Source organism: Cheilinus undulatus, linkage group 14 (assembly GCF_018320785.1).
Source record: "Cheilinus undulatus linkage group 14, ASM1832078v1, whole genome shotgun sequence".
Lineage (NCBI taxonomy): Eukaryota > Metazoa > Chordata > Actinopteri > Labriformes > Labridae > Cheilinus > Cheilinus undulatus.
Window position 1 is genome coordinate 40,653,021 of NC_054878.1, and position 12,243 is coordinate 40,665,263.

Sequence of the window (12,243 nt, forward strand, 5' to 3'; positions counted from 1 at the left end):
TCATTTCATACCATGCAGGGTGAAGGTAGTTGTTCACACAGCAGAAGGGAACAGTAAAGATGGCTGTTGCCTCCAGCTTTTTGTTGAACTCCTCACTGTGTCTGCTTGTTCTTTCTCCTTTCCTTCCTGCAGTATTGCAACTCATCATTTGACAAAAACAATGCTGGAAATAGCCTTGACGTTTTGAATATGCACCCTTTAAGATAGAGATGTCCCAGTTGATCTGGTACAGATTATCACCAGCTGATTTTTATTAAAAATGTGTGATTGGTTGATTAAATTTTTCACTTTTTGGTCTCAAGAGATGGGAGAACAAGTCTGTGCAACAACAAATTCTTGGTCATTATTGTTTACTGCATGTCACACATGAAAATCTTTTAGTTTTTAATTTCCGTTAAAGGCCGGCTTAGACTTTATCATTGTTATGGTCATTCATGATGGCGCCATGTCAGACTAGGCGACAAAAATCTTGTCCCATCTTCTCCCAGCATTCTTTTGCTCATAAATGATGAAAACAAGACACAGTTATGGATTGGGTTATAGATTACAACTATGGATGAATCAACAGGAGGATGTTATGGACTGGCTCTCCTTCAAATAGAACTACTGTTGGTAGGCATCAGGATTCACATCATTGACATCAGGTCAGGGTGTAAAACTAGACAACGGTGTAAGGAAAGTTCTGACATGCTGGTCTTGTTGAGTCGTGGGGTGTCTTGGATGTGTCATTAATTATGTCACTCTACAAGAGTGTCGTTCCCCATGCCTTAAATTTGACTTTTTTGATATTCAAGTGACTTTACTGCAGCACACATTTTCTTTTTCAATTTAGATTGTATTATTTCCTTCAAAAGCAGAAACATTGTGAACACTTTTACAAGAGTCAATCATTTGCTCCAAGTAAAACAAAAGAAGGTGATAAATCATACTTAAACATGCTGGTATGTTAACCAACTTAGCTTGCAAAAAAAGAGAAGTATCCAGGAAGCTGTACATAATGATAATATGATAATGAGAACATACATTAATAAACTATAACAACAAAACTGCAATAATAATGATAATGCTAAAAAATAATGAATTAAGACATGACATTCTTAATAAAACATAAATAATTAAATTAATAAAACACTTCATATAAACCACAACAATTACAAAAATGAAATACATTAAAATAAAATTACGTGTGAGCAGAATAGCAAGCAGAGTGACAAATCTTGATGGAAACTTTTTTTTTTTTTTTTTTTTTTAAATTTCTCCCCCCCTCCCTTAAGCCAGTCAGACCCGGGGCACTGTAGTGATTTAGAGCTTGATTAGTTCTCCTGGGTCTAAGATTCCCTGATCTGTGCCAAGAAAGGACTCCATAATTCCATATAAGCATCTAGGTTATCATTTATTTTGTGGATAAGCCACTCACAGGAGGTTGTTTCTGATAAAGCAACTAACCACTCAGAGTATGTTGGAGTATTCTGACCCATCACGTATCTCAAAATGACCTTCTTGGCAGTAGTGACGGTGAAGCACATAAATTCTTAAAGCCTTGGTTGTCCTGAAAGAAAGGATGTTTAGAGCTTGACTGTGCACCACAGGGTTGATGCTTTACAAACTTTTGAGGACAGTAAGTCCAGGAGACTAAATGGTTTAAAAAGTAGCACAGGGTTCAAAGGGTTAATCAGCAGGCTAACACATCAATTAGAAAATAATTTCTACTGTAAAGTGAATGCAAACTGCCCGCCTTCGATGTTGATAGTTTGCAATCTTTGGCAATTGCATTAGTGAGCTTAGTTGTTGTTTTGTTGACAAATCCAGGTCTGCTGCACTCTGCCAGTGTAGCTTGTGGACCACAGCTTGATCCCATGTTGATGTTGGCATCTTTGGTTTTATCTAAACCTCTGTTTTGATAATTTGCCATTAAGAAGGGCTTCTCATTCATCACTTTCACCTCTTCACCCTGAGGCAGGAGGACTACAAGAGGAAGTTGTGGTCAAATTTGGTCACATGAGTAATTTGCATTATTATTTAAATACTTTAAGGCAGGGGTGTCAAACTCAAGGCCCGGGGGCCAAACCCTGTCCGTAGAACAGTTAAATCCGGCTCCCAAGATCATGTGTTATTTCTGTTATGACTGGCCCATCTGTATGGGGTCTGCAGATTTCCTCAAGTATAAAAATGTGATTTTATCCTTGATGATTTAAGATATCCCTGTTAAGTTACAAAATCTAAAAAAAATAAGAGTTAAAAATAATTAGATAAGGAGTCAGGAATGTGGAAAAAGAAATTAATTTGTGTTTTAATTTCACATTTTCAATTTACATCTCACAATGTGGACTCAAACTTGGGATTTTAACTTTTAATATCATACTTTGAGCATTTCAACTCATAATTTTGACTTCTCATGTAATATTTTGAGCTTTAAGATTCATAATTCTAATTTTTAAGTCATATTTTGTCCTTTTTAACTAATTATTTTGTACTTTATCTCATATTTTCAACTACAAACTTTGACTTCATAATCCCATAGTTTGACCTTTCAGACTTTTTAATCATATTTTGACTTTTAATTTCATGATTACAAATTTTATTTTATATTTTGACCTTTTAAACTCATGATTTTGACTTCTTTCTAATGTATTTGCCATTAAAAAAATATTATCTTTCGATTTCATGTTTTGAACTTATGGAACTAATAAATTTGCTTTTGTCAGATTGTGAGCCTTTAAACTTATCTTTTTAACTTTTTAAATCTTAAAATCATTTATCATCAGTGCTTAGTTTTTGTCTCATATTTTGTTATTGGTGAAATGAGGTTGACAGTTTATGGTTTGAAAGGTAACCCTGTTAGGCCCTCAGGTTAGACCTGAATCCAGGATCCGGCCTCTGCTGTGATTGAGTTTGACACCCCTGCTTAAGGTTTTCAGATGAATCATGAGCGTTAACACATAATTAACTGCCCTAACTTGATTGTATCACTAATATGTTGATTACTATGGCAATTGGTCTATTTTCAGTGCTCGTGACAGATTTTCTTTTCACGTTCACGACGTACAGACAATTAATTAAAGATGGGGGGAAGATGTGGGCTGTCAGTTTTAGATTGTAGGTAAAAATAACTACATCTATTTCATAAAACAGGTGCATAGGAGAGGAATTGCAGATGATCTCCTGCATGTCATCTAAATCATACAAATGAAGGTTGCAAGACCTTTTGGCAGCACACAGTGGGAAGGAGTTTGTCTGCAGTTTTCTGTAACTGACAACAAGAAATGACCCAACACCGGCTGCTTCAGACTTCTCTTTTTGTTGTTGTGGTATCAAAACAAATATCAGTATTGTTTTGTACTAGTATCATATCAAAGTGTAACGCTAGGGTATCATGATGGCCCTGATCCTGTTGTCGGTCTGTTGTCTTCCCTGTTTCATCGACATGTACCAGCTGGATCTTCATTCTCGAGTTTAATTCTTCTATTTTCTGACATTTTTAAGGCTAAACAATAACAAATCGATCAAACAGTGCTGCAATAAAAAAGAAATGTGTCGTGTTTTATTCTCATTCTGTTTGTAATGTTAGCCTCTGCTGGCTGTTCAACAGTAATTACAGAGAGAGAGAAGCTATGAAAGATAATGTAGCCAGCATGTTGCACACCTGCTGCAGGCCCACTAACACATCCTCATCCCCACTCCCCACCCTGTGTGCTTCCTCTTACCCCGTCTTGTAAATCGGACTAATTACCTCGTCACCATGAGCTCTTCTCTCCTCACCTTGTGGTACAGATGTTCTCACTGAGAGGCACAGCTGGGCATCTTTAGCTCCCCACGTACACACACGGCGAATAGTCCCTCTCATCTCCAGTTGCCACGGCAATAGGGAGTCAATAAAGGCTAATAGTAGAGTGTTGCAGCCTGAACTACCTGTCAATCATAAAGCCTCTTGAAAACACAGTGAAAATTGAGTTCAGATTCAGTCGATCCTGCTGCAGACAAGCTTCTCTCTGGCCTCAGAGCTGAGTCACAGGCCTTTATTTAGTCTTGTCTTCCACCCATCTTACTTCTGACACTCATCTGGGGCCGTGGTGGCAGCAGGCTAAACAAGTCAACACGTTTGTCTCTGCAGCAAAGTTTCCAGCTCCTCCTGAGGGATTCTGAGACAATCCCAGGCCAGATGGGGCATAAAATCCCTCCATTTAGTCCTGGTCTGCCCCGGCATCTCCTCCCAGTTAGAGGTCGACCGCAGGAGGCATCCTGGTCAGATACCTGAACCACTCTTATTCTGTTCCCTCAAATTCAAGAGAAGATTTCAGTTGCTATAATATTGAGTACTGTATGTGTGCAGACTGGGGGAAGGAAATCCCAAACGCATAAGATGATTTGTTAAAAAAAGATCAGAGCACAATCTTATTGCTCTTTCCTAAAGAATAACTCAATAAAAAATGCAATAAGTGCACTTCTTTTTTTAACCCAATGAACTTTAATCTCCAACCGCAGCTTATGAAAAACTATTTTTTCTCATGCAAATACGTCTGTGATTCTGTGGCACACATGCAATAACTAGATCAGCTTAAAGTATGGATTCAAACCACTGCTCGAACTTTGCTACTTTAAAAACATTTGTTGCGCTCTTTCTTTGATGTTTATTTTTTAGTTTTATTTATTTATTTATTTTTTTAAATCAAGGCTTAGCAGGAATAAGGGCTCAGAAAAACAGAAATCTGTTTCCAAACATTAATCTTTTAAAAGACAATTAATGTGCATGTTAATTTTCATAAATCATCAATTAAAGCAACAAAGTGCAAACTTCCAAGCTTTAATATTAGTTTTAAAGTCAATGTAATAGCACAGTTACTTTCAACAAGGAGAACTGCATCTATCCTGTTTCCACAGAGTGCCCGGTTTCCTGCTTTCAGCACTGTGTAACTCTGACAGTAGGCTGTGGTTTTCTTCTAAGAACTGTGTATGGCTTTGAGCCACTATTTCAAATACCAGCCTTGGACAAAAAAAAAGAAACCAGTCATGGCTTAGGCCAGTTGTTCCCAACCTTTTTTTGTTCAAGCCTCCTCTGCTTGTATTTATAACCCTCAATGTCTGCATACTCCATCAGCGCCACAATCTGTGGCGATCCACTCCTGAAGCACTGCAGAGCAAGTCACTTTCTAGTCAGTCTTTAGCATTCCTATTCACTCACTACAGTCCGTCTCCAACATGACCCAAAAGTGCTACTCGGCTGGACTTCTCTCATGATGCGCACTGCAGCGTTAATCCAGAGCGAATCAATCCAAAAGGCTGGAAAAACATGCAAAGCATCTGGTCGACTTCAAAATACAACTCAATGCACAGATTCCTGATAGTAAATCATCACTATTTCAATCAGGAGAGACTTAATACAAGTTTAATAATAACAACAATAATAATAATAATAATAATAATAATAACTTTATCTGGATAGCACTTTTAAAAACAGAGGTTTACAAAGTGCTTTGACAATAAGCAGAATTACAGTTACAAAGCATGATTAACAATAATTAACTCTACAAATTTTAATGAAAGAAAAATTGGCAGAGTCTTTGGCAGTTAGATGATGACTTCATGTACATGAAAGGGTAGTGAGGCGAACTGCAGGAATAGGATACTTTCTTATGGAGCCTAGTCACTGGTGGTGGTGTTGCTGCGGGATGCAGGGTCAGAGTCATACACTTTGATAAACTGGACCTGGAACTAATGAGGTGGCTTGGAGGAGGAGAATGAGGAATGCAGGATTAGATGAGCTGGATACTGATGAACTGAACAGATGTAGCTTGGGTGGAGGAGGGTTGCATCCACATGGGGACAACAGGCTAAATGTCCAGAGATCAGTGCCGTCTACACCACCCGCTGTTTGAGGAGAGTGTACAACATCGTGCGTGACCAACACTACCCGGCGCATCACCTATTCCACCTGCTGCCCTCAGGTAGAAGGTACAGGTCTATACGGGCCCAAACCACCAGACTGGCCCACAGCCTGTATCCTCAGTCAGTGAGGCTGCTAAACAGTTGTCCCCCTCCTCTCTCTGCCCCATGTATGTCCCCTCTGTGTGTTGAAATGCCCTCTATATGCTGCAGTACCACTGTTACTGTTGTTTACATTTGTGCCTGCACCGAATAATTTTTTTTTTTGAATAATTTATTGTATAGTACTGTGTATAGTGTGCTAATTTTACCCAGTAGGTGTTTAAGGGACTCAGAGATTGCACCTGTTCTTGCGCTTCATTGCACCATTTTTGCACTTTATTACATCTCCTGCTATGCAGTGTATGAATGCTCTGAACAAAATTTCATTGTTAAATTTATTATGACAATGACAATAAACAATTGATTGATTTATTGAAAGAGAGCATGATAAATCAATAAATGATTGGTTGATTTATTGAAAGAGAGCGTGATAGATTCAAAATATGACAGGTGCATCATTAGCTGAATACTTAGGAGAGTGAACGCCCATGGGCAGCTGATCTTCAGAGCAGGAGGAGAGAAAGAATGGAATAAGGGGGAGATATGAATGAGTGGAGACCCTCAGGTTTGCATACAGATATGAAAACTGGATTCTAAATTCTTGTCTCTGTTCTTGTCAGTCTTTAAGTTAGCTTGCCATCTCAGCTAGCATGTAGCATGAATTGCCATTTAGCCGTGGAATATACACATCAGTGCAACATTGGAATACGCATGCACATAGTCCACATGCAAACAATAGGCTGTTGATTCTAGCAGAGTCATATCAGAGTAAAATCCAGTAATAATACTGAGCTATAATGACAATATCTGTGAATGATAAGTGAACGCCTCGAAGTTAGTCCACTTTAGCCAATCATTTAAAACCATAAGATTATTTAACCATCATAAATAAGGAAAAAGGGCAATAAATTCTCAACATGTACCTCCCATTTATTATTGTTGGTTCTAAAATGATCCAAATAATTGACAGATTAAGTAGAAAATGACAAAAAAAAATCATTATTCATTTAAAAAACCCTAACCTTTGTGCTTTAAGATAATCAGTTAACCTTCTTGTCACTTATTGTAATACATAACACTCCTTCTAGGGTTTAAGAGTTAATCAAAAAGAATAAAGTGTTAAAACTAGGAGGTCTTAAATCTTCCGACTGATTTATTCTTGTTTTAGAGTCAGACATATCAGATTTTGTGCTCGCATTAATTCCTTGTTTACTTTGCCGTAGTCCTAATGGCTCTAACTCTTGGTTGGGCCATCAGAGCAGAAGTTCTCAGCAGCAGACAGTCATCACGCTGAGTTAAATCATGTTTTAATACGTCCAATTAGTTAACAGACGGGGAGGACGTGGCTGATGAAGTGCTGTGTTGTGTCTTTGTGTGTCTCCACTCTGTCATCTGTCTCTGTGGAGATATTTAATTTGTTTGATCAAACAGATCCGTCTGATAAATTATCACATCGTCAGCATCTCTGGACTTCAAAAACTCCCTCAGATCTCTTTTTATATTTCTGTTTGTTATGCTGGTAACAAAGGCTGTCTTCTTGTGTGTCTGCTGTGAGGTATTACTTCAAAGTATTGTTGTTTTGGTGTCAATAATGTATGGCGAAGTAGCACTCAGGTACTGAAGTTGTATCAGGTTGTTTATACGACTTATCTTAAGTTACCTCAAAGTTTCTGAAAATATGACTTTTGAAAGAAACATTTGTTGAAGAATGAAATATTGTGCCGTCTCCAAAGGGGTCTGTGCCCACTGATGATGTATTTTGTGCTTGCAGTGCTCACTTTCAGTTCAACGACAATGTACTCTAACATTTTCAATATGCAGCACTCTGATATGAAAACAAGAAGGGACTCATGACGATGGCAGAAGAGAAACTCATCTAATTCATCATGTCAAGGATCAAGTTTCCAGGTCTACAGCTGCTGCCTGTGTCAGGACAGGAGGGCTGTGCTGATATTTGATATTTGATGATAAAGATGGTTGTAATGTCCCTCAGTCAGGTTTGCCACAAAAGAATCTTGGAGGATAACAGATAAAACAACAGATCAAGGCAGAAGTTTGTACTCACAGCCATTTAACAGAGACAGAATTTAAAAGTTGCTCTCCATCTCTCCAACTTGCCACAGCACATGAGCGTGTGCTATATGAAGATCTCTATCCTCTTTAACCTTGCAAAGCAGATGGATACGCCCGTTTTCTTGTTTTTCACTGGCGAATCCATCTTGCAAAGCTCCCATTCGAACCGTTTGGGCCCGGTTAGAAAGTGACAGGACCAATCAGCTATGAGAGGTAGTACTTTCAGGCGCAGCAGAGTCGGGACGTAAACAAGCAGCAGCAAGAGCTGGTGCAGTTATGGAGGAAGAGATTAACGTGGATGCTGCTAAAGCAACAGTTTAGCAGAACTTGATGACATTTCGTCGTTAAAAGAAGAACAAAGAACAGCAGTGAGTTGTTGAGTTGTTCTTTTCAAAAACGACAAAAGTCAAGGACTTACATGTCTATAGTTGCCTCCATTCAACTTATGCAACCTTGAGTGTTTTTTCAAAAATCAGTCCATCCTCCAGCAGCTTCTGCGGCAGCTTTCTCAGTTCTGCCACGTAATCACCAGTGTTGGGGGGTAATGTGTTACAAAGTAATCCGTTAGAGTACTCAGATTACTTTTTTGGAGTAGTGAGTAACGTAGCGCGTTAGTTTTACAATTCAAGTAATCCTGTTATTAGTTACATTTTCATAAAAGTAATCCTGTTACTGAAAGAAAAATCCCAAATTTCCTCTCTCTTCCATGGCTTCAAAAAGAGAGAAAGAAAAATAAAGAAGCACCTTGAAGCATCTGCTGTGTTTGTCTTTCTCTCTTCCTGTAGTCACGTTGGCACGTAGTCCCGTGAAGGTAAACATTCTGTGCCATTACGCGCGCATTGTTAGCTTGTTGTGCCAGTGAGATTACAGAGAGGACAACAGGCCACTGTGGAAGTATCCCCATTATGATGGATTTTTGGATGAAAGGGACAAGAACAGCATCCTGGTTAAATGTATGTTTAAAAGCTCAGTTTGCTTTCATTGAATCAGCTGTGCAGCCATTCCAATTATGCGCGGTTATTACGAACAGCGTTTGAGGGATTCTGTCTGCCTCTGCTCAGCTTGTTGTCAGATTGTAAGCATGTTAAAGAGCTGTAAAGGTTATCCTCTCTGTTAGTGGTGTTCTCAGGCTGCAGAGATTCAGATTATGGGCTGTAAATTATGCAGTACATTGGCATTAGAGTCTGCACATTTAAATGCAGATGTGTGGTCGTTATCTGTTGTTTTTACAACCGCCGAGTGGAAAGAGTGGCTAAAGAGTTTTAATATTTAGTAACCCAAAAGTACTCTAACGTGTTAGTTTTAGAAGTAGGTAACGCAGTAACGTAACAAATTACTTTTTTCAGTATGTAACGCAGTAATCTAACAAGTTAGTTTCAAAAGTAACGCTACCCAACACTGGTAATCACCCACATTTTGCATTACTCTGGTGCCCTCTGTTGGCACTAAGGTGCAATAACGTTCCACAGTCACTTCATAGCACAGGGAGAGGCACAAATTTGACATTTTGGGATTTTATTGAAAATCTGTACATATTTATGATTTTTTTGTGGCACCAGTTTTTAACCAGTACACCCAGAAAGTCCTCTGAGGGTTATTAAGGGCAAATGGAGCCACGGTGTGGTGTGCAAATCGGCACAGCTGGACCGACACACCTCCAATGATAGTGGTAAGATAGGAAATGGCATTGTACTTGTCTGAGCTGGTGAACCCTTTTATATCTACAAGGGCTTTGGGTTCCCAGGGCACTGAGCTTTAATGTGCCTCAGGGTCCTTAAAAAAAACAGCTGGTGAGCTGCATTTTCTTTTAGTGAACCATCATTGAGGAGCAGTCTACCTGGAGACATTAGACAGGCATGTCTCATTGATGTATTATGTATTTAACCCTCAGGCCCTCCTAGAGCCCTTTTGGGTCATTTTGATTGTATTTTTTGCTCTTACTTTGGCAGTTGTCCTGCTAAGATGATGATATTTGACAAAGATGTTTATTTAATGAATTTTTGAAATTTCATTTTCCACACTGTTGACAGAATTTTTTTCCCTGTGTGGACAAAAAACTCACTCTCCCTCCTAAAGCACTTTCAGGCCTCATTGACTACCATTAAAACCACTTATTTTCATTCTACTGCCACTGCAATACAGAGATAAGAAATCCTGTTAATTCCTCTGTAATTCAGTCATTCAGAGGTAAAAATATTTGCACACCAAAAAAATGACACCAAACTTTGCCATTTTTCAATGTTTGCAGAGAGGCATTGTGGGAGATAATGATCTTGTTTGAACTGATAGGATATATCAGTGACTGTAGGCCAGTAGAAAAAACTATTTCAATTAAAACTACTTTGGGTGTTTTCTATGGACGTCAGAGTCTTGTGAAAAATTAAGATTATGAAAATTAATTCACATTTGCTATATATGATGAGGACTGGAGTTACAGAGTTATTTTGTTATTATTATTATTATTTTGTTATTACCCAAAACTTAATAGTACGTCAAAATCAGTGTTGCTGCTAATCATTGACATATCCAAGACTGATCATCCGTGCACAAAAAAAATCTGCTTTGCATTTTTCAAATAGATAATAATTTATTTTTTGTGTCAGAAAATGTGGCATTATGTAAATAAACTGGCATTTATAGGGTTAAAATTATGAAAAATAATACACATCTTCTATACATGACGAGTTGAGGACAAAAAAAAAATTCATTCATTTTTAACACTTTTAAATATATCCAATGTGCTAAAAGGGCTTTAAGAGGGAGAGTGTGATTTTTTTAAAGGAGGGCCTGAGGGTTAAAGCAAAGCTGAAACCCGCTTGTTTACTATTGCATATGAGTTCTAAAATGTTTTCTGTTTATCTGATGTCCTTTTATAGATTTAGTGTGTTTTTATGTTTTTAGATTTTTAATATTCTTTTTGTTAAGAGTTTTTAAGAGTTAAGAGTCATTATTATCATTTTTATTATCATTATAATCATTTTTACCTCGCCAAGGGGGTTATGTGATTGGCAGGGTTTGTTTGTTAGTTTGTTGGCAACATAACTCAAAAAGTTATGGATGGTTTTTTATGAATATTCTGGAAATGTCAGAAATGGCATAAGGAAGAACTGATTAGATTTTGGGAGTGATCTGGATCACCGCCTGGATCCAGGAACTTTTTAAAGGATTTTTTACTATTTGGAGATAGGGCTAATGGCGGAGGTCTGCGTTCTCCGAGTACTTTTCTAGTTATTATTATTATTATTATTATTATTATTATTATTATATTACTTTTAGTAGTATTATCATTATTTTTTAAATATATCTTTTATTATTTAGTACAACAACTTATGCCACAATAATATATCAATAAAAAACCTAAAATGGGATTAACTTCGGGGCTCTAGAAAGAAAGTAATTAAATTCTGATAAGAAAGTTAATAATAAATGTAGATTTTTATTTTCAGTGATTTCTAAGGAACGACACTTGGTCCCACAGGATGGATGATGTGGTCAAATTAATCTCCTCTCTACATTTTTTAAAACTTTCCCTCCATTTTTAGAACATCAGGAAATCACTTCCTAATCCAGTCCTGAGATTGGGCAGGCTAATGTCCACGCTTCATTAATAATAAAATAACTTATTTATTTTTCAAAGGTTTCAAAGTCAAGAAAGAGAAGGAGAAAAGGGGAGGACGGTGCACATTTTCTCCTTTACTTATTCAGGCCTGTTGTTTGGGGAGGAAGAGGAGGAGGAGGAGGAGGAGAAGGAGGAGGAGGAGGAGGAAGGGTGATAAAAGAGATGTTGAAAGAAAGAAGAGAAAGTGACAGACACACCATTAGCTCGGTGACTATGCAGCCTTCAGCCAGCACCAGCAGTTTTATCTCACCTGTCTTCTCCCATGAACATCAGACAGAGATATCAGTTGTAATTTGATTAGATTAGACCTTGAAAAAGTCCCATCCAATACATTTTCCTCAAAATAGCCCTGAATGCACTGAAAGGAACCAATTTTGCTTTATTTTCTTTTTTCTCTGTTGCTTTCTTTCTTATTCCAGCTTTGCATCCCCTTCCTTCTTGTTTGGTTTTACCTCTTGTGGCTCTTTTCTCCCCGGATTAACGCCAGGTCTTTGGCATGATGGAGAGTGAAATGAGTAAATGAGTCATTAAAGATGAATCTGCCTTGCACTTATTTAGCCAAAATGACC

General features: G+C 37.9%; 1 protein-coding gene across 2 annotated transcripts in view; it reads left to right on the forward strand.

Moving 5' to 3' along the window:
* Window positions 1–12,243, forward strand: part of fam184ab (family with sequence similarity 184 member Ab) — a 300,581-nt gene that overhangs the window by 234,490 nt on the left and 53,848 nt on the right. The gene's annotated exons all lie outside the window — the stretch shown is intronic.